Genomic DNA, 2111 nt, shown 5'->3' with positions numbered 1-2111 from the left:
ACTGGCAGTTACTGCACAGTCCTTTATTAATTGCTTCAGCAAGTACTAAATGACTATGCATTAACAACTGCGCAGTGGGGCACATGTGTAGATGTGCCCATAGACCAAGGAACCTGCTCCTGAAGTACAGCCCCTCAGGCAGAGGGGAGTGCTCTCTGCCCCTGCATTCTAAATTGCCTTCTGGGAGCTCGGCATTTTTGACCACTTAGTTTTATGCCTAATTTCACGCTCGGCCACCCAATTTGATACCATAATACTCATGTCTTGGCATAGACTGGGTTTGTGTCCAGTGTGAAATGGTCCGGTTGCTCCTGTGTAAAGTGTCTGAAATGCATTCCTGTTCAGCTTCTCAGGCAGGTTCTAAAACAAACAGGAAAGATCCATAAGTAGTGTAGCAAAACCACATCATGACAGCTAAATAGATTGGAAGTCATGCGACACATAAACACGACCCCAACTTCCTCCAGTCCTTCCCAAAAGAGTGGATTTCACAGTGTGCAACACAGCAACTGGGGATGAGGCCTCCTACTTTATTACTAGGGTGGATCAAACTCCGTGGCCCTTGCCATTTTGCTTCAGGAATCCCTCTCTCCTACAGCAAGTGTAATTATAGGAGTGATCAGATAGTGTGTTCTTCCAGCTTCCAGTTTAACAGGGCTCATACCTTGACTTGCTTTAAATATGTACCACAGGATGCATTAGTTAGGCTGATGCCCTGAGAGATTGCCACAATACTGTCTCAGGTGGCACAGTCATAGCCTAATGTACACTTCTCTTTCATATCTTCAAATCCCAGCTTGAGTTCCCGTTCTTTGACTTTAAGGGCATCTCTTGGGTCACCAGTATGGACAGCCACCTGCCTGTGAAACAGGGCCCTCATTTCACTTCTCCATTTCTTCTCAGACTTCTTCAATCCATATGTGAGAAAAAATGCAGCATTACACCCTCAATTTGCCAACAGCAAGAGTGATGTTGAAATAAACTTATCAGTGAGTCTCTTGAGTACACATTTCTCAGATCAAGAAGTTTTGTAAGACTCCAAATGCACTTTAAAACAAGTAGATACCTTTTAAGCTCTCATAAACCATATATAAAGACAAATCTAAAATAGGATCACAATCCCCAATGTCAGCAATAATCAGTGAGTATATTCATGGGACAGCTAACAGATTCTACACTGAAGTACAGATAACTGTCTTCAACTGAACAGGAAAAAGGCATTGTACTTTTGGAGCACTCTATTTTCTGAGCCCCACACAGTATAGATTAGATTGTCTTCTGATAGCATTGGTTCCACTCCTGCTTCAGAAGGGGCTGCATATTTTTAGTAGTCACTGAAGTAGCCATAAAGCTCCTTCCCTGTAGTGAGCTCCAAGTCAGTGCCCTATTCACTCTGATCACTAGGGGGTGACTTTTTACCTATTTGATCAGGAGATCTCTCAAGGGACAGAGAGAGAGAGATTTCCAACCATCTGATCAAAGGGAATTTCAATTTCCCCTCTGCCTTTGCAAAAAAGTCAGAAGAGGCCTGACAGCAAAAAGCTCAGTTAAAACAAATTGGCAGGCTTGGAGGTGGGGGAAATCTTCAAGCCAAGATAACTCAGAATAAGGTTTGGGCAGCCAGGGCCCAGGGTGAAAACTTTGGTTTTAATGAAATCAAAAGAAAATGTTTTTTTGGTTTTTGTTATTGTTTGTTTGGTTTTGCTGCAACAACTCCCCTCTCTCTTTACCACCCCCCTTCACCCCTTTCCATTTCTGTTCAATAGGCACTGATGTTTTTCCCATTGTTTGATTGTTGAACCATAACATTTATCCTTTTTTTCCAAATCCAATCATGGCACTTTTAGAACAAACATAAATTGACACTTGGTTTGTTTCTGTATAATGTATTGTATTCTGCTTCAGTGATTCAATATTCTCCTTTGCTTCTTGTCCCACAACATTAAATGGCTTTGCTATTCAAGATTCGAATTGGTTGCACAGAAACAATGAAATTTCTGAACGCAAAAGGCATCAAAATGGAATCCCTTTAGAAATGCACTTTAAAGATGTCCAAGGTTGCTCTCATAACTTCACTGTCATCTTTGTTCCAGATCCATGGCTTCCTCTTT

Source organism: Alligator sinensis, unplaced genomic scaffold (genome assembly GCF_000455745.1).
Source record: "Alligator sinensis unplaced genomic scaffold, ASM45574v1 scaffold653_1, whole genome shotgun sequence".
Lineage (NCBI taxonomy): Eukaryota > Metazoa > Chordata > Crocodylia > Alligatoridae > Alligator > Alligator sinensis.
The sequence above is the reverse complement of the archived record's forward strand: the minus strand, read 5'-3'. Positions refer to the sequence as shown.